Here is a 20,218-nt window from a genome sequence, read left to right on the forward strand (position 1 = left end):
CTGCAAGAAAGTAGTTGATTTTATTTAATAACAATGGAGAACATTAGAGAATTTGCAATACTTATGTCCAAACCAGGAAGTGTAAACGTGTCTATTCTGTCCAAATACTGTAACTAAAGTGTGGAAATTTTACAGTGAAAGGGGAGCCAAGAAAAATTATTGAAGAAGAAGGTGTGCAGTGTCATGGAGGGGGATGATTGGGATAAGAACAGAGAAGGTGAGAAGGGAAAACCTGAGGAATCCCCTTGTCTTCCCCTCTCTCTTCTCCGCACTGTTTTTTGCCCAAATTCTACTGTGTCCAAATCAAGGACATCATTGTCCAGGAGACCTTGGTCTCACCAATTTAGGTGATTATTTTACATTTTTGTCTTTTCAGCATGGTCATAGGAGAAAAGAAATGTAACCTGATAAACTTTTAATTAATAAGGGACATTAGGGGCACCTGGGTGGCTCAGTCAGTTAAGCATCTGACTTCAGCTCAGGTCCTGATCTCGCAGTTTGTGAATTCAAGCCCCACGTTGGGCTCTGTGATAACAACTCAGAGCTTGGAGCCTGCTTCAGTCAGATTTGTGTCCCCCTCTTCTTCTCCCCCTCCCCCACCCATGCTCTATCTCTTTCTCAAAAATAAAAAAGAAATAAAAAAAAATAAGGTATATTAATCAGGCAACTTTATTATGCTGAATACTATTTTGAAAAAAATCATTTTAGACAGTTAAATTAAAACGTACACAATAATTTCCTGATGTCAAGAGTAAAAGCAAGTAATTTCTAAAAGAATTAATAAAGAAAGTCCACACAACTTATAAAGTAGGAATGCACACTTCAAATGTTCTTGTAAATAGTTTTAACTTTCTCTACAACTATAAACAGATTTTCTTTGTAATATTTACTTTAGTATTGATTATACATTTTTAATTCAATTTACTTGTTCCCACAATTGCCTACACAACCAGTGATATCACTCATGGTTCTAAATTAAGGATGTTTCAGGCTTATAAAATTTCTTAATACTAAATGAAATTAAAAATATTTATTCTATAAGACAGTGGATCAAACTTTTATATTTTAAAACTTTTTTTTATCCATCCTGTCTTTAATTCACTTACCACATAAATTTAACATGACCACATTGTTAAAAATGCTATCCATACATCTTCTAAACAGGTTCATTATATTTCATAAAACATTTTCTTTTTTTCCTGAATGATCTTTCCTTCCTACTTAAAAGATTTGCAAAAACAGCACTATGTGAAATTGAAACTTGAAAATTTCCAATAAGTGTATTTAAACATATAGCCCAAAGAAAGAACTCATTATGAGGCACTTGGGTGGCTCAGTGGTATAAGTGTCTGACTTTGGCTCAGGTCATGATCTCATGGTTCATAGCTTCCAGCCCCATGTCGGGCTCTATGCTGACAGCTAAGAGCCTAGAGCCTGCTTCAGATTGTGTCCCACTCTCTCTTTGCCTCTCCCCTGCTCGTGCTCTGTCTGTCTCTGTCTGTCTGCCTCTCAAAAATAAACAATAACAATTTAAAAAAAAGAAATAACTCATTATCAAGAGAAGATAATTACGAGTCCTTTTCTTTAAAAAGAAAGAACTAGCATTTTTGAATATTTACTGGATTTTAGACTAGGGAAATTATGTGAGGCTCATAAATTACCCTACTTAATCTTCACAGTACAGCAGACTTTTGAAGAATGCAGGGCTTAGAAGTGCTAACCCCTGAGCAGTTGAAAATTATGTATAACTTTTGATCCTCTGAACCTTAACCACTAACAGCCTACTGTTGACAGACATTACTGACAACACAGTCAATTAATACATGGTTGGTATATTTGTATTACACACTGTATTCTTAAAATAAAATAAACTATGGGGGAATATTATGGAAATCATAAGGAAGAGAAAATGTATTCACAGTACTGTACTGTATTTTCATAAAAAATCCACATCTAAGTGAATCTGTGCAGTTCAAACCCATGTTCTACAAGGGCCAAGTGTAGCTGGGGATCAGCTTTCTTATCCCACATTTTAAGATGAGAAAACTAGAATGTTAACAAATCGATGGACATGAACACTCACGATCTCACAGCTGATACACAGTGTAGTAGAGACTACTTGTGCTCACCATATTGGGCTTTCCTCTCTTTCCTGGGATTTTGGAAAACCTTCCAGCTTACCAGGAAGTTAGATTGGAGTCCTGTGACCAAACTAGCTAGTTGACTGTGAAAGAGAAGTGCCGACCTCATTTGCCGGAATATGATTCCTTTTTTGTATGTTAGATATTTTGTGATAGTCTTATCAGTTTTATCTAAATCCCAATTTATCCTCAAGTATCCAGTAAAATATATTCACATATACAGTCAATACTTTCTTTGTAAATTTAATTTGTAGCTTTGAATTACCTTAAAAATATTTAGTGTAAATTTTACATACAACATACAAGCAAAGGTAAAAATTGTTTTTAGTGAGTCAGTGTCAATTAATTAAAAATGAATGGATTTCATAGCTATATGGAAAATGGCAAACAGTAGTCTGAGAGTGAAATAAAATTAAAACTAAATTAAAACTTTGCAGGTATAAAATTTACTCAGGGTCCGTTTTAAAACACTATGTAGAAAAAAAACCACTATGTAGAAAAACAGAAGGATCTAAAAAAGAGAGGGATGTTAGAGGCAAAAGCTAACAAATGAACAAAACTTCTACATTATTTTGTGGCAAAATATGCAGTTATGTACTGACATTTATGAAATATGGTACTTTAAATTCTTATTAATTTTCCGGGGGAAAACTGAACATCAAAAATGTGATAATTTGCTTTAGAGTAAAAGAAGAGATTGGGATATTTCATTATTACTCATTGAAAAACAAGATGGTAAATTGATTGTGTTGAAGATGAATAAACTCACGTGAAGAAGTGTGCAGTATGATTATTTTCTATCTTGACACTCCTTTTTTTCATTTATGCTGTTATCCTGCCTATTCAACATCTTAGCTCAGGAGACAACACTGCTAATTCAGCCTTTAAAAATATGTTGAAGTGTTATTCTGTTGAAAAAGAATAATACAAACAAAATCATGTTGCATTATTTGGATATTGCAAGATAAAGTATAGAGATTAGTTCAGGAAAGACCATAGAGGGAGATTATCACAAATTCCTGATACACCATCACTTTCTTCCTAATTTCAGCCTTTTATATAGCCTTCTTTCCAAATCCTTCACTGTTTTACTATTTATAACATTTCTGTAAAGTAACACAATTTTCAAGGACCAATTCTCATTTTTCTAGGGTCTTTTCCTTAGTTAATCATATTCCTGGGGGAAAAAAGATTCTGAAGCAGATTTAAGTGATAGGTGTTTAATCACTAGTCTCCTGAAGAGACATGATAGAAACAATGAGAAGGAGAAGCTGGACTGCAATGCAGAAGTTTCAGCTGATCCCTTGGAGCTGGAAAGGCCCAAGAGATTTGCCTCAAATTAAGGCAAATTGGTCAGGTATTTATTTGGACCATCTATTAAAAAAAAATCATCATCTTTGCATAAACTGCATTTCTGCCTTTGCTAAAATTCAGTTGTCTGTATTTCTGTGAGCCTCTTGCTGGGCTCTATATTTTATATTTAAGAGGTATCTTTCCAAATTTGGGGTGGTTTTCTTATAATAACATGGTACAATTATTAGGTCATTTAAAAAGAAAATATTTGGGGGCATATATTATAACAGATAACTGGAGAAACTGAACCATATTAAGATGGCATATAATTGGACTCAGAAATTTGAATCCTGCTGTGCTAATTTTATATATGTATATATATGTATATATATTTGTATATATATGTATATAAATGTTTGTTTGATATTGCTGATTTGTCTTCTACAACTGTAAAATGAACGTAGTAATTATTGATTTTATAAGAATATATTAAATTATCTAAATTACATAAGGTATTATGGATTTCTAAGATATGTCAGATTTTCATGATTAACTTTTAGATTTGTAATCATGTTTTAAATTTTGTTATAATCAAAGACTAAATCTCTGACTGACTCTTTCCACTTAGCATAATATTCTCTAGCTCCATCCGTGCTGTTGCAAATGGAGCTACAGAATATTATGCTAAATGAAATAAGTCAGTCAGAGAAAGACGAATACCATATGATTTCACTCATATGTGGAATTTATGGCTAAAAAAGAAAGAAAAAGAAACAAGTAAATGGAAGGAGAGAGGCAAACCAAGAAACAGACTCTCTATAGAGAATAATCTGGTGGTTACCAGAGGGGAGGTTGGTGTGGGGATGGATTAAATAGGAGATGGGGATTTAGGAGTGTACTAGTTGTGATTAGCACTGGGTATTGTACGGAAATGTTGCATCACTATACTGTACACATGAAACTAATATTGTGCTGTATGTTAACTAACTGGAATTTAAATAGAAACTTAGAAGAATAAATCAATAACAGTGTATTTTCCATCAGTAAGATTGCTTTACAACCAAATATAACATATGATTCTTTAATCCATTTCTCTATCTATGGCAAACAGTTCAAATGATGCCAAGGGAAACACTGCGAATTACGAATTTACTGTGGTTTAAATCTAGAAAGTGGTAGGAATATACAGGATAAGAATGTGGAAGTCTGATAGTCATGATGAATTAAAACAAGATGATGGGGCACCTGCGTGGCTCAGTTAGTTAAGCATTCGACTTTGGCTCAGGTCATGATCTTATGGTTCATGGGTTCGAGCCCTGTGTCAGACTCTGTGCTTACAGTTCAGAGTCTGAAGTCTGCTTCATAGATTCTGTCTCCCTCTCTCTCTGCTCATCCCTGGCTCTTACTCAGAGTCTCTCCCTCTCTCAAAAATAAATAAAATGTTAAAAAAATAAAAAATAAAATAAAACCAGATGATAAAAGGAAGGCAAACAGACACCATAATTATCCCTAGTTACCTCCCAAAGGCCATATCTCCAAATACTATCACATTGGGTCTTCAAAATTCAATACATGAATTACAAGGATACAACTGGCTCCATACCAAGTGGCTAGTCAGACCCATAAATGAACAAAAACAACATAAGGCTTGGAGGGAATATTGTAGGAGTAGAAGAAAGAGGGAGGGGGCTGAATTTGCAAAGTTTAGTCAGAAAAACTAAGTAGGATACATGAACTATATAAAGTTTGGGGAGAAACTTGATAGAGAGACAAAGGACACTTCAAGTAGAGGGAATAACAGAAGCATAGGGATAAGAGTCCCCTATGCAGGCAGTAGGGTTAGTGAGTTCCATCTTGATGGAGAAGAGAGAGTACGAGATCAGAAAAAGATTGAGATTGTGAAAGTTCACTGGATCTGAATTTAAAGGTCTGTGTGTATCATGTTGTGGATTGGGAAATTAATCCCATAGGTCACACTTTTGCCTAGTGATTTATAGGTAGTGAACTGGACAAGGTAAATAAAGGAGGTAGTTTCCTTGATATAAGGATAAACTTAACTCCAAATTTGTTCACTAATGGCAATAATAGTTTGGTTTGCTATTAAGTATATCGTCAGGGTAACTGTGGAAAAAGTGAACATGACCATTGTTTTTCTCATAGAATAAAGGCCCGACATAGACATGAACATTGTTCTGGCTTATTGAGAATATGGAAATATGTGAGACTTAAGAATATAGGAGATTGGATGTTATCAGTGGCAAATATAATAATCTCTAATTACATTCACCTTGAAGTTATACAACTAGAGCCAATAAATGGCTGAATGATGGTTTTAAAAATATAGGCAGCATATTAAATGGAAAAAGTTTAAGTAGTTGAATTGTTATTTATTTTGCATTTAGAGAAAAAATAAGTTAAAACTTGTTACCAAGATATTTTATCTGTTAGGATATATTATCTCCTTGGAATATGTCTTTCATATACAGTATAATTTTATATATTGGAAATTTAAGGGCCTTACTGATTAGATTCTTGATCAATAAACATTATTATGGCATAGGTCACTCAGATATTGCATCATTATCAGAATATTAATGATCTTGATTGGGTCTTGCCATTGTCATTTCCTTGATTTCCATTTCACAGATGACCTGATGTCCTTCTGTCCAATTATTGAAGAATGTTGATTATTTTTAGGATTTATCCAGTGACATCATTTTTCTATGCAAGTTGCTAATGGGAAGAGAGAAATTTTATTTACAGAGGTTTTTACAAAAATTACAACCCCTACAAGGGTATTTGTGTCTTACATTTAACTCAATTCATGACACCTTTAATCCACAAGGAATGGTTTGGGAAAGATGATAAAGATAAACAGACATCAAAAAATAATTTTCCTTTCAAAAGGATTTGCACCCAAAGAGCTTTAAGTAAAAAAACAAAACAAAACAAAAAAAACCATTTAACCACATGTTTCATGTGTGGTTTACTCAGAGCATGTAGCCCAAAATGAGTTAATGTTAAATTGCTAAATCAATGAAAGTCTACAATGGTGCTAAAATACATGAAAAAGCCCCTTATCTTATGTAACTAAAATAAACACTTGGTCAACAATCATGAAATCTAGTCATGAAAATCATAAATTCTTTTTAATAAATACTTCCTTAAAACAATTTAGAGTATATCAAATTATATTTGTACATCAATCTTATGACACATGACCAGGTGATTTTCCTTAAGCATATATTTCTTTCAAAAAAAAGATATATCCAAAAGGAAGAGAATTATACAATTTTAAATTTGTTTTTCCTTTCTTTTAGCTGGGGTGAGCACTTCAAGTTACTTAGAGAATAATCTCAGTGCAATTCTTCTTGCTTTTGACAGTTCTGCTCTATCTTTATCCCTTACTTGTTCCTCAGAACATTTATTTTGAAACGTTCCTTTATCAAATCTAAGACTTTTTACTTGGTTTTCTTAGGGGGAATAGTAGCGACAACTTTTTGTTGTTGTTTATTTGCACTCATATCTTATCAGTTGAGGTAAAGGTTGTACAGCCAGTATGATTTTTAACAGGCACACAACTGTCGGGTGCAGCAGTGCATGGATGTATTAAGTGGTGGCCAAAGGGCCACTGGCCACAAGTTGTGGGCAACAATATGTGTTATAGAAGACATCATTAATATTGGTTATGCAGACCCTGAGCAAAGGGTCCAGTTATATAATTCTCTGCCATGTCAAATCTCTATGTTACAGCATAGCAAGATTATAGAAATCTAAAGCTTTGTTTCAGTTTGTATGTTTGTCAAGGATATCTTGATTATACATCTGGGTGCAGAGCATAAACTGTGAATCAATTTTAAGATTAACTTAAAAGAGTTTGGATATATTTATGTATATCTGAGAGTAGGAAGACGATGACTGTGGATCATTCCCATGAGTATGTCTTCTTGGAGTAATAGTACCATTCAGATTAAGCTATGTCTCTGTGTGTTTGTGATACTTGAAAAGCAGTTACACATTTTAAAAAGCACAGCATACTAGAAAAATCCTGAGATGTAAAGTCTGGCTGAACAGGATTTTGCAAGTTGCTTTACTTACTATTTTGAATGACTTCAATTAAATTGTATTACACTATAAGCATCCTCAATTTCTGTCTCAATGTAATAGAATAATCTATTCCTCAGAGGTTTCTTGGGGGAGATTAAAAAGATAATATGTGCAAAGCACCTAGCACAGAGTGAAGACAAAATTGTTAGAGTCAGGGTGCCTGGGTAGCTCAGTCCATTGAGTGTCTGACTTGGGGTCAGGTCATGATCTCACCATTTGTGAGTTTGAGCCCCATGTAGAGCCCCGTGTGGGGCTCTGTGCTGATAGCTTGGAGCCTGGAGCTTGCTTTGGATTCTGTGACTCTTTTTCTCTCTGCCCCTCTCCTGCTGTTGTTCTGTCTCTGTCTCTCAAAAATAAATAAAAAGTTAACTTTTTTTAAAAAGTAGTAAGTGTTCAAAAGATATAGGTTATTTCTCCTCCAAATCCCTTCTAAAGTAAAAGCGGTTAAATAAGTTCTACTGTATTTATGTATCTTTTAAAGCAATTGTAATTAAAATAAAGTATCCTAGATGCTTCTTATTGAATAGAACTTTGTCAGATAAAAATGGTAGGCTAAGTTAAGTGACAGCAGTAATGCCATTAAAAATTTATAAGTGATTATTCGTACCACTTTTATGTGTTTTCATCCTATTGTCTTTTTAGAACCTATTTCTCTAATTTAGTACATAATTATTTTTTATGATTAGGTACTTATACCAACACATGCTATTTAAAATCACCCTGGCTGACATTGAAATCTCCGCTTTGGTGGTGGTAGACTGCTAATTCAAAGTTCTTTTTCTATATACTCTCATATAACATCATGAACAATTACTCTTAAAGAAGTGTGCCCTGATGATAATGATGGTGTGCAATAAACTCCCATTTACTTGGGTCTTAAACAACCATAAAACTTAAATAGCCAGAATTTATTTCTATTCTTTATCAATGGCAACTAGGTCATAGCATAGTTGAAATCAAACAGAAAACACTCTCATGTAAGCCCTTCTTGCTATTCAAGGATCTAATTATCACTACTTGCTGTCCTTCTATACTATGGAATTTACACCCACAGATTACTCTTTGCCAACTTTAGGTCAGATGTTCCTCTGGTTGGGTCCAAGGGCCATTTGTTCCAGTGTAGGAAGATTAACCCTTAAATAGTTTAGTTGATGTTAATGTACTTTAAATCATGTTTTTATCTTTTTTCCATTGTCTCTCATTTTTCAATAAACTCATCACTTTGTTAAAAATTAATATTTTATTATGGTTTCCTTTTTCATTGTCTTCAGTTTATGCGTGGATAACATGAAAAGTCTCAAACAATTTTAATCAATGTAAACTTAATGCTCTAGGCCAGACTAGTTTATTGATGCTGAATAAGGTCACTTTCTTAGTGTGAGTTGTAAGATGATCCATAGGCAATTGTATACCTAATATTTTTTGTGTATTGTTAATCATTCTTATTTTGACTCTTGATCTTGCCTTTGTACACACACACACACACACGCACACACACACACAAATGGTATGTTTTGTATAATTCTGTGTTATTAAATACATGTATGCATAATATGCATTCAGCTATATCTTCTTTAAGTTAGGTAGATATGTGTCTTCCAATTTTTATTTAAAAATTTAGCATGAAGTGGCTTCAAGATGCCTGCACAATGGTGCAGATATAACATCTGCAATATTTTTTTTCATTAGAGGCATCCATTATTCTTTATAAACACTATCTTTTGGACTGTAGTACAAAAAGGTGACTCAAGAAGAGTTGGGAATTTTACTACAGAATGTTTAATATAATAAAACTATTCATGCTGTGAAATGTTTTGTGAAGTTCTATATAGTCGTAATCACAAAAACCCATAATCTACCAAGTTTAGGATAATTTAGAATCTGGATAGTTCCAAAAACTGGATAATTTGAAGTTTGAATAAGTGTATTGTATTCTCAAGATGCATAAGTTATTATACATTTGTTTATTTCAATCAGTAATCTGTGGAAAAATCTTAATTTGCATTGATAGAAGAAAAATAGAAATGATAAACCGAGTAACTAGTTTTTTTCCTTGCAACAATTCTCTATTTTTAAATATTTCTATTTAAAATAACATATTATTTGACTGAATAAGCTTTTTTTTTAATAGTTTGTTGTCAAATTAGTTTCCACATAATTGACTGAATAAGCTTTAAATGCAACTTATTGTTTTGTAGTTAAGCAAGATTTTGGATTATTGACATTCACTTTATTTGAAATTTGTTTCTCTGAATTTTAAATATCAGTGTTTTATTATACATTATGTGAGTTTATAAAACTATAAACATGCTATTTTTTCTTTTTAAAATACAATTATCTAATTATATATCATTTTGTAGATACAAATTATGTTGATTTGCTGTTGAAACTTGGACATGTATTGAAACTCTAACTAAAGAAGATGTAGAATTATTTAAAAATATTAATATTGGAATTGAATTTAAATACACATATCTAGATTGATGAAATCTAGACAATCTAAAAGATATACATACATATATTAAATATTATACAATTATAAAATGAAATGTGTGTGCATATGTTTGTGTGTGAGTTTTCTCATGATATTTTGTTATTGGTTAGAAAATATTCAACTAGGTGGCAGGAGAAACAAGTTTAAATCTAATTACTTACTTCCTACCTACGCAAACTAAGATAAATAGCTTTATCTTTCTACTGTCTGAATTTTAGTTATAACAAAACAGAACTTAAAAAGATTCTAATGTCATTTCCAGCTCTATCCTTTATTTAAAAATTCTATTATATAATTTTTTAGGCTAGAGCCTCATGTATTATCTAAGGGAATTTTAAGTATATTGAACTATTACCATTTTCAGGTTGGATATAAAATTCAAATGAAATGGATAATCCTCCTTTCATTTATTTTTTAAGAACTCCAATTTGTCTTATTAATAAAGATGACAATGAAGTATAAGCCACTGAATTTATTTAGATCACATTTTAAAACCAAAGTTGAAGACTTTGTTTCTGTAAAACAATCCATTAAAACCAGAGAAAAAGATGGCAGGTACAGAATACTATTTATGGGTGCTGTGGCGTGCTAGATGCTACAAGGGCTGCTCTATAAAGATCACCTCAATTAATCATGAAATCAGCTTTCTGAAATAGGTATTATTTTTCCTATCATCAAAACTATTTTATAGAGGAGAAACCCAGTCTGAAATTTTACAGAATATGCATTCATAAGGTTACTAATAAGTTATGGGATTAGGGTGCAAGCTCAGGTCTTTCTAACTCCAGTTCCTAAGTTCGTATACATTTTACAAAACTGACTTGAAAGATACTGTCCCATTGTAACTTTGTGGAAAATTCTTTCCTCATCTCCCAAGACCTCATTCTCATGTATAAACTTTGAATTTGTGCCTTGGCCTTACTCTCCATGAGTAGCTTTATGAAGAGAGGCCTGTCGGCTTATTTTCAGCTAGTGCCTCTGGGAATAATGGAAACTGGAATTGGTCTCCAAACTTTGCCATTCATAAGCTGAATCTTCCAAAAGAAGGTGATGGTGTCTGATAATTTCGAAGCTAGAGCTTTGTCTGTATTATGTTGTTTTGGATAGACTCTTGTAACTTTTTTTATTAATCTCAGCCTTCCCAAGTTGATTTCAAATGTTATTCAGAATTGTGACAAAGTTGAAAGAAATAGATGAGTAAAGAAAGCTGTATTTGTGGGTAGAGGGTAAGATAATGACTTAGTTTATCCAATTTGTTTTCCTCTAATCAAGATATTAGAAGCTTCCAGATGTTAGAAACATCTGCCTCTGCCACTTTCTGTACTGATAAAAAGGAAGAACAGTTTCAAATTTGATTGACTCTCATATGATAATATATTGATATTTTTGTTTGGTTTTGAAATGATTTATTCCAGAAATTCTTTCTCTGTCTGAAAATTTAAATTTCCAGGGGATTTACTTTACACAGGTATGGATATCTGGATTCCACTTCCTTTGCTCTCATTTCTAAGAAAGTTGTTTCAATTGTCATGTCAAATCCTTAAGGACTTTTGGCTAATAATAAGTTATCATTTTGACAAAGCTAACTGCTGATGCCAAGCTTTTTGCTAGGTCTATATCCACTATTAATTTAAGTTCCATAAGTCATTTGCTGGAAGATAACTCACACACAATAAAATTGCTTCTTTCCACTCCAAAATAGGGCTGGATATGTAATTTTAAACCCCTCGAACTGTAAGCTCACAATTACATTAAAAGAATAACATTGCACTGCTTGTACTCAGAAATCTATTTACAGCTTTCTTTTGCACTTTAAAATGTTAAATACAAGCCACTGAAATCTAAAGGTTCTGATATGACCATATGAAAATTAGACTTCCCATAAGAAAAAATTTTAATTTCTATTGCTCAGGTCAAGGCAATGAGGATATATCTGTCAAGGTCATTTTTTCCATGTAGAGTATATATTATACAGTACTTTATTTCTTCCATTCCAAGTTCTACACATTTTGCAACATGAGATTAAAAATAAATGATTAAATGATGACATAAAAATGTAGAGAAAATCAGGGGTTCCTGGGTGGCTCAGTAGGCTAAGCGTCTGACTTCAGCTCAGGCCATGATCTCACACAGTTTGTGGGTTCAAGTCTCATATATCAGGCTCTGCGCTGACAGCTCACAGGTTGGAGCTTGCTTCAGATTCTGTGTCTCCCTCTCTTTCTGTTTCTCCTCAACTCATGCTCTGTTTTTTGTAAATAAATAAACTTTAACATTTTTTTAAATGTAGGGAAAATCAGAATTTACATAAGCGTTTAGCATGATGTACAATGGAATTTTGATACAAAGAAATGGCTTTAGTTTTTATCCTATAAATCCTTGGATATAATTCTTGGGTAATTCACTTTTGAAAAAGTAGTATTTCACTATTTATGCTTATGTAAAATACTTAAAATCAACAATATTTTCTTTTCTTTCTGTATGTTCTTTTTAATCACACAATTAAGAATTAAGTTGGTTAACAATTCATCTCTTTCTTTTCTTTTTTTAAGTACAGCTGTGCCAACTGGTTATATCCAAATAAACATTATTCAATAGTTTTAAACAAAAATCTACAAACTCTATTGGTTATTTAATAGACAAAACATTGTTATTCATTGATTCATGCAAATGGATTATTATTTTGGAAGTGGAGGAAACACAGCATCCATTATGAATCTGAGTACTTTCTATAAACAATTTCAATCTTAATCTGTTAAACTGAACTATTTAAAAATACCTTAAAATGTACATTATATTCCTAATCTGCACAGTAGTGCTTTGTATTCACCTAAATAATTCATCCCCTTAACTCCCTAAAAAGTTGTCAGAAGGAGGATTTTTTTAATAGAAATTGTTTTCTTTGGGTTCTGAAGTTGTCTTTGATTTAGTCTGAGAAATCTCCATATTTAGAGGTTTTAGATAATGGAATGCTAGTAGCTGAAGAATTGATGCCATTTATTTAGAGGCCAAATAAAAATGAAAAGTTTTTAGGCTCAAGATGTGTTGTTTTGTTGTATATCTAACAGCCTTGTTAGAAGTAAGTGTATTTTTTAAGTAAAGAAGTAAATATATTTAATAATTCCTTCTACCAAACTCCTTCATTTGAATCAAATGGGACATCCATTCTACTTTAGAAACATGAACCCTGGCATATGTTTTCCAACTTTGCAGTTTTCACTGAATTGATTACTCCAGTTCTGTAGAAACTCTAGAATAAAAGAGTAACATGGAAAATGAGGCTCGATGCATAGGAATGCAAGACATAATTGTGGGGCTTCAGTTATGTTTCCTGTTAATGAAGACAAGAGCATAATGTGAAAAATCCTGTAAGGTAAAATGCACAGAATGAAATAAGACTGAAAGACAGGTAGGTGAATATTTTTTGTGGTCCTATTGCTTAGACTTTGAGAACATGAGTAAATATTCCATATCATTTTCTGTGGAGTTGAAAGCCATTGACAGCATAAGATTGCTTTAAACTTTACAAATCTTCTTTACTAAAAGAATTCTTATGCATATTTTAGAATTGATATTTATATTCTACAGTGTATTTGCATTTAAATTTATTATTACCTTCCTGATCCAATATTTACTAAGTTCACTGGATTTTTAGAGTGCCAATTTCATTGGACTCACGATTAGTGTTAAAAATTCAATTTTGACATGTATTTGCCTCTGACATTCATTTTCAAATAAGATTAGAAATATATGTATAAACAGTAAATTTTCTCTGACATTGATCAACATTTATGTGATATATTTCAACAGAATATGGGTTTTAGACATTCATTTCCATCATATGTTAAAAAGGAATCCGCAAAATTACAAAGTAAGATGGATTGTTATCTTGATAATATATATCTAAAAATAAACATATATTGGGGTGCCTTGGTAACTCAGTCGGTTAAGCGTCTGACTTCGGCTTATGGTCATGACTTCAGGTCATGATCTCGCAGTTTGTGGGTTCCAGGCCCGCATTTGGTTCTGTGTTGGCAAATCAGAGCCTGGAGCCTGTTTCATATTCTGTGTCTTCCTCTCTCTCTGCCTCTACCCCCCTCATGTTCTGTCTCTCTCTGTCTCAAAAATAAATAAATATTAAAAAATTTAAAATAAACATATATAAAGTTTAAATCAAAAAAGCTGCATTAGCAAGGATCTTGATGACTCAGAGAATAATACTGTTTGAAGATACATGTCCTTGACAAGTCTGGAAAAAAGTTAATGGTTCTATGATTACTTTTTGATGATTCAGACATTGACAAAGTAATGAAATTACTGAAATTAATTAAATTAATGAAAAATTAATTTAAAAACTAATTAAATTAGTGAAAAACTAAACAAATTAATGAAAAAACTTTTTTTCATCTTAGTTTGCCTTTATTTACCTATTCTTCTTACTTTTTGATCGATAGTATCTTCAATATCACAAGAGAAAATTAAAACATTTTACATTGTGAAATCTAGAAATTAAAAACATTACATAAAATTTTTGTGAAAATTTAGGAAAAAATACAGTGACTTGTAAATAATGTAGTGTAACTATTTATAGATTTAAATTACAAATTTTATGTGTTCTTATGATTACAATAGGCATTTTAAATGCATTTAAATCAACATTCATTATATAATTTACCCTGCACTATTTTGCTGTGAATTACTTATTATCTAACTCATTCTGAAACCCAAACTCATTACCAGTTATTAGGTCTTTTAACTAAGGCATTATAGCATTCCACACTAAATCTTATTTGATTTTTTCATATAGCAATGTTTGGACAGTAGGTCTTTAAATTACTGTCCATATAAAAATTTACCCTTCTTATTAATCTCTCCAATTAACACTGATTCCCTAGTTAATTAAGGAATTGATTATGTTATGTGTTATTAATCTGTTATGTATTTTTTTTTTAATTTTTTTTTAATGTTTTATTTATTTCTAGGAGAGAGAGAGAGAGACAGCGTGAGCAGGGGAGGGTCAGAGAGAGAGAGAGTCACAGACTGAAACAGGCTCCAGGCTCTGAGCTGGCAGTCAGCACAGAGCCCGATGCGGGGCTCGAACCCACGAACCGTGAGATCATGACCTGAGCGAAAGTCGGACGCTTAACCGACTAAGCCACCCAGGCGCCCCATGTTATGTATTTTTTAAAATTAATGTTTGCTTATTTTTGAAAGACATAGACAGAGTGCAAACAGGGCAGGGACTGAGAGAGAGGGAGACACAGAATCCCAAGGATGCTCCAGGCTCCAAGCTGTCAGCACAGAGCCTGACATGAGGCTCCAACCCATGAACCATGAGATCATGACCTGAGCTAAAGTCGGACGCTTAACTGACTGAGCCACCCAGGTGCCCCAAATCAGTTATGTATTAAATGAGTTAAGGTTATTATTGCTAATTATATACATTTAGGTGATTTTATAATCTCTCTGCCTCAGTTTTCTGATCTCTAAAGTGAGAAACATGATGGGCCTACCTCTCTTTGCTCTTACAAGGGTTCAGTTTCATGATCCAGTTCAACTGTGTTGCTAGTTCTGAGGAGCAGTAAGCACCTCACTTTTTTTCTCCAGAGATAAAAGCATACACCCACCCATATTTTTTTAAGATATAAAATACACTAGGATTTTCCCTTGAACCTGTTTGGTATTAATTTATATTAAGCCATAGTTTCACAACCTTACTTTGACTATAATTAATAAAATTTGTGAGGTTTTGGTAACAACAGAGGATTTATCTTTAAAATCGGTTTGTAGGATATATTTATACATTCACTTTGCATAGATGGTAACCCAGACAAAAGACTTCTCTCAGTCAATAATTTAGGGCATATGGGTAGAAATCAATTGGTATAGGATGTTGATGTTATGATATTTTTGTCCCTACACAATTATCTCCATGAGACGTTTTCTTAAGTACATAAACTGGATTTAAACAGAATTTGCAATTACTTTATTATAGCTAAAACAAGAGGTAGTAGAACCCTTTCTTTTTTTAATGTTTATTTATTTATTTTTGAGAGAGAGAGAGAGAGCTGGGAAGGGAAAGAGAGAAAGGAAGACAGAATCCCAAGCATTCTCTGTGCTGTCAGCACAGAGCCCGATGCAGGGCTCGAACTCACAAACCGTGAGATCATGACTTGATCTGAAATCAAGAGTCCTTCATTTATCCAGTGAGCCACCCAGGCAACCCTCCTCCTCCTCCTCCTCCTTTTTTTTTTTTTTTTAACTTATTTACTTATTTTGAGAGAGAGTGTAAGAGCCAGTAGGTTAGGGGCAGAGAGAGAGAAAGAACCTCAAGTAGCTGAAGTAGGCTCCGCATTGTCAGTGCAGAGCCCAGTGCGGGGCTAGATATCACAAAGCGAACGGTGACATCATGACCTGAACTGAGATGGCATCAGAAGCTTAACCTACTGAATCATTCAGGTGCCCAGTAACACCTCTTTTGAAAGCAATTTTGAAGAAATACTTGCAATTATAAGAAGCACATATGCCATTCTTCTTGATTTTTTTTTAAAAAAAATTTTAATGATTTATTTATTTCTGAGAGAGAGAGAGAGAGAGAGAGATGGCGTGAGCAGAGGAAGGTCAGAAAGAGGGAGACACAGAATCTGAAACAGGCTCCAGGCTCTGAGCTGGCAGTCAGAAAGGTGATGACTTGTCCAGATGTGAAATAAATTGTTAAGTTAGGAAATAAAGCCAGGTGAACTGAATTTTCATTAAACAGTCAGCTGCCCTGAGCGTCGATTAATTTTTCCTCTAAGCAACCACTCTCATTTTAGGCATTTGTCACTCATTTATGCACTCATTTATCCACTCATTTATCAAACATTTACAGGAAGCGCAATGGTGAACAACATATCTGCAACACCCTCCTCCTGAATTTAAAAAGAAGCAGAGAACAAAGAAAGTGAACAAGGGTGAGAGTCCCGAGAAAGCCAAGAAGTGGCAAGGATGCAGAGAGACCGAATAGAGACTGTGGGTCCAGGAGAAAGGCCCCCACTTTTTCTAACCCTCAATTTACTAATCTGAACGTAGAGAGCTGATTCTTTGAGGTGATTACTTAAGAAATCGTTAGTAATCTTGTTAGCTATTATAATATGAAAAAAAACATGAGGTCTTCTAGTTGTTTCTGAGATTTAGAAACATACCTGCACAATTTAGATATTCTTAATATGGTTTCAGCTTCTAATCTGTCTTTTCCATTATCATAATTTATTCAAGCGAGTCTCGTTTCATATCAAGATTCATTGATTTAAACTTCATTCAACTTACTTATTCATGTTTAATACTGGACTTACCCCTACTTCAGCTACTCCTGGCTTTTCCATATATTTTTTTTAGGAATGTGTTTCTCAACTAGGATGACTTTGCCTCCCCAAGGATATTTGCAATATCTGCAGATATTTTTGATTGTCACCACTTGGGGTGGGAGGGATGATACTAATATCATGTGTAGAGAAGGTAGTGATGTTGCTATACATCCTATAATGCATTGTATATCACCCTAAGGCAAAAAATTATCTGCCACAAAATGTCAAAAATGACAAGGTTGAGAAAACCTGCTCTGGAAAAAATAATAATATTTTCTCCTTCATTCATCTCCTATGTTTTCACCCTCTTAAACAAGCTACATGTTGTAAGGACATTTGTTTTTAATATGTTAATTATGAAATATTTTAATTGATTTCTTTATACAGGTCACATCATTGTGTGACACTGACAAATTTATTTATGGGTACATTTATTTATAAATCAACAAATATCCCCTGAGGATTTACTATGCGTGAGGCATTCTGCTCAAAGATGAATGACACCTCAGTCACTTCCATCCCAAAGGAGAAAATGTACTTAAATGCTTAGGGATGTGTAATGTTTAAACTGTCGGTGGCTGAAATGTATTTCAAAGGTAGGTTGATGGCATCAAGTACATTTCAGTGTATGTAAATAGACATCAGTAACTAGGAAGTACATTATCTTGACAATTCCATCTAATTTTGTTTATTGTCTTAAAAACTTATTTTAAAAAGTCTATCCATCTCTTATTACCATTGTGTGTCGTATAACCTGTCATACTGCAAGTAACTTAAGAAGGTCAATTAAGCTTTAGAAAGTATGCCACGAGCACAACTGCTAATCCCTTGGCATTTTTCCCTTAATTGAATTTAAACTACCAATTTTCTTTAGTTCTCCTTAGCTCAGAAAACTTACTTAATGTGCCAAGACTAATATAATACCAGAGCTATCATCACATTAAATACAATTTATTTTCTGTTAAAATATAAGGATGGAACTATGTCCAAAAGCATCCATTAAAAGCCACATATGTGGCTGTATTGACAGCATAAGTACAAAGTAGATACGAAACAATCTGCTTTTAAATTTTTTCCATGCAATTTTTCATACACAGTGTGACATTTTTATACTCATTTTAATTCTTTTGTCCTCCAAGTTTTTTTTTTTTAATTTTGTTACCTCAATGTTTACTAAAGCCCTACAGAGACCTACAATGCACCATCTGATACTATCTTATCAGTGTTGTTGTGTGAATTCATGGGCGAATGGAGTCACATGCCAAGCCTAGAGGCGAGTGGTTAAAATGCACTTCCTGGTCTACTCTCTATGGACTACTCTTTTTTTTTCTCTTAAAATATGGACAGTTTCTAGCTAATTCTCAATGATATCCAGGTCCAAATTACTACTATCAGTGATGCCAGGAAGCAATTCAAACATAGGTAATATATTGTCTTAATTTTATATTCCTGGTGTATGTAACATATAGTCTTACTGTAGCAGGAACACATATACATAGAAAAAAACATAAAGAATGGAATTTAGAACTACACCTGAAAAATCTTTTATTGTCTTAGCTTCCCCCTGCAGTTTTTATCCAAATGGTTGTGTAAATTCATTTAGCATAGAGCATGAAAATGGGAAATTTTATTAGATAACAGATAACAAATGGTCAAGAACGTCTTTGGAAATTATTTTTAAAACATCAAGTTTAAATATCAAGGAAAATGCTATCATAAATATTTAGTAGTGAAAATATTTAATTTTCATATTAAAAATGGGAAAATATGAAATTTAATCTCTTCATAAAAAATATGAAGAGAGATATTTTACCCTTAGTTGGAAGACCAGAAGGCCCTGTTAGTATAACTTGTCATTGGATTATAGACATCTCCAACTGAACTTGCTGAGAAACAGGCTGAAAAAACAAAATTGTTGGAGTAGGTTTTCAGAAGCAAGAAAGTGATGCAGGCATTCAAATGCCAGTCATTGACATTTTGGAAAATTTTCTTCAGATAAAAAGGGGAAATGAGAAACCCACAGAGAAGAAAATCTAAGGAGTATATAGAATATTCTGGAAAGCATTTCAGTGATTTGAGGCAGGGGGCAGAATATCAGATAGCATGGAAAGGAAAGAGAGCAGACATGACTGTTTATCTGACAGCATGGGAACTAGGCAACTGAGGTAAGATGGGAGATAATTTATTTTAGGATCTGATGTTCAGAGAGATTCCTATTCAGTCACTGCCATGGCAAAGTACAATTAGACTAAAGGTTTTTTGAAGTCCATGAAGATGTGCAAAAGTGTCTCTTTTTGTTGTACTAAATAACAAGCAATTCTCAAATAACTAACAGTATTTCCTTTCTTTGGGTATCTTTTAAATCCAAGAGTAGGTAAGGTCATTTTGTATACATGCTATACTTGCTTTTTTAATGGTGAAAATTGCCCACCTAGAATTTCATTTCTTTGCATATGCTCACTGCCCTAGTAAATGCTAGTAGCCTAGAGAGAGGTCCCATATTGACTCATTTTCAGAAAATAGTGTCTAGCATTGTCTAATAAAAAATAATTTCCAGGTGCCTGGGTGGCTCAGTCGATTAAGCATCTGACTCCTGATTTCAGCTCAGGTCATGATCTCATGCTGGTGTCTCAAAGAATGAACTGATGATTAATGATAATGATAGAAATCAAATATTTGAAATCATGTTTGCTGTGTCTTAAAAATTAGATATTTGAATTTGGAACTCTTAAAATGGAAGTTTCAAACATTGTGGAATATAATGCTGCAGATCAATCACTCATAAGTAGTTAAAAATTCCTCTGCTTAAAAAGTTACCCCGAACAAAATTTTAAAAATAT

The 20,218-nt window shown here is 33.1% G+C and overlaps 1 long non-coding RNA gene across 3 annotated transcripts in view; it reads right to left on the bottom strand.

Moving 5' to 3' along the window:
* LOC144228405 (uncharacterized) overlaps positions 1-20,218 on the bottom strand; it is a 63,716-nt gene that overhangs the window by 19,813 nt on the left and 23,685 nt on the right. For 2 of the 3 annotated variants that reach the window (XR_013334183.1, XR_013334181.1), the window contains exon 2: positions 2,911-3,049. The exons of the other annotated variant lie outside the window; for it this stretch is intronic. This is a non-coding gene — a long non-coding RNA (uncharacterized LOC144228405). The remainder of the gene's footprint in view (positions 1-2,910; positions 3,050-20,218) is intronic. 3 annotated transcript variants of the gene reach the window in all.

Source organism: Crocuta crocuta, unplaced genomic scaffold (genome assembly GCF_008692635.1).
Source record: "Crocuta crocuta isolate KB4526 unplaced genomic scaffold, BGI_CrCroc_1.0 scaffold369, whole genome shotgun sequence".
NCBI lineage: Eukaryota > Metazoa > Chordata > Mammalia > Carnivora > Hyaenidae > Crocuta > Crocuta crocuta.